The sequence below is a fragment of the Otolemur garnettii genome, unplaced genomic scaffold (genome assembly GCF_000181295.1).
Source record: "Otolemur garnettii isolate 467f Iridium unplaced genomic scaffold, OtoGar3 scaffold00018, whole genome shotgun sequence".
Lineage (NCBI taxonomy): Eukaryota > Metazoa > Chordata > Mammalia > Primates > Galagidae > Otolemur > Otolemur garnettii.
Genome location: NW_003852413.1, coordinates 23388014 through 23389144, shown reverse-complemented (window position 1 = coordinate 23389144; position 1131 = coordinate 23388014). Strand labels below are relative to the sequence as shown.

Below are 1131 nucleotides of genomic sequence, written 5' to 3'. Positions count from 1 at the left end.
TGGGGAGCCCTGATAACTGCCACAAGCTCCCTGTATATGTGACACTTTATTGTCAATACTTAAACATTATTGCTCTCTTTTTCTAGAATATAAATTCCAAGAATGGGCTTGTACATCTGTCCATTCCTGGCATTAAACAGATACTGGATAAGTATCTGTTGAATAAATAACCTAATGTGAGATAGCCTTATTACAGTCAATCACATAACGGTCACAACTCTGAGATGTGTACGGCTATTCTTTACTGACGAACAAAGGGAGTCTCGGAGAGGTTAAGTGATTTGTCTAAAGCCACACAGCGAGGTCGTGCCAGACTTGGGTTTCAAACCCGGGCCAACCTGTCTTTCGGGGATTCTGGTCCTCACTCTAAGCCACACCATGAGTCCCCGGGTCGCTGCCCGACCGGAGGGGGAACCAACCACCTGCCTGGGGATGAGGTCTATGGGCTTGCCCTGCCCCAGGGCTTCCTGTAAGTTTGTCTGGGAGGATGCGCCGTAGTGGAAACTCCCCTAAAGGGGGTTAAGCACGGGAGCTTCCACCGATTTCGGGAGCTGAGAGTAAGCAGCAGCTGTCTCCGAGGAGGGGCCCCAGACAGGACTGCCTCCCGATCCTCGCTCTGCTAGGCCTCAAGGCGGCCGCCACCGGCTCCCGGCTCCGGCCCCGCGGCCCGCGGCCACCCTGAACCCCAGCAATCCCGGGGAACTCGGGGTCCAGCCAAGCGGGGACACCGCCACTCGCCCCTCCGACCCGGTCCGGCCCACTCCCCAGCACTCACCCGCGGGCAGAAAAAGCGCCCGCAGCTCCGGCTTCGCTTCCCTTTGTCCGGCGCACGCCCCGCCCCTCGCGTCCGGGGCTTCCGCGCTCGCACTTTCAACACGCCTCTTAATTTTGTTCCCGAGCCCTGTCCGACTCTTTGGAGAAAATTAAGTCTTTTAGTGAGGACGCAATGACGCTTAGTACCACCGAGGATTTTTTTCAGGCCTCCTGGATTCCTCGGAACTCCCCGAATTGGGATAGTTTCCCGGCCAGGCGCCGATTCGTCACGGCGAAGAGGGCGGAGGAGGCTCGGCCGCGGGGTAGGCCCGGGTTCCCGGGCTGTGAGGAGCAGGAGCGGCCGCGGCGACTGCGGCT

General features: G+C 58.4%; 1 protein-coding gene across 2 annotated transcripts in view; it reads right to left on the bottom strand.

Moving 5' to 3' along the window:
- SMARCE1 (SWI/SNF related, matrix associated, actin dependent regulator of chromatin, subfamily e, member 1) overlaps positions 1–864 on the bottom strand; it is a 21278-nt gene extending 20414 nt beyond the window's left edge. The window contains exon 1 of one of the 2 annotated variants that reach the window (XM_003786386.3): positions 776–864. The gene's annotated coding sequence lies outside the window, so the exon portion shown is untranslated. The remainder of the gene's footprint in view (positions 1–775) is intronic. The other variant, XM_023511074.1, reaches the window with a different exon arrangement.
- Positions 865–1131: the final 267 nt, after the last annotated feature.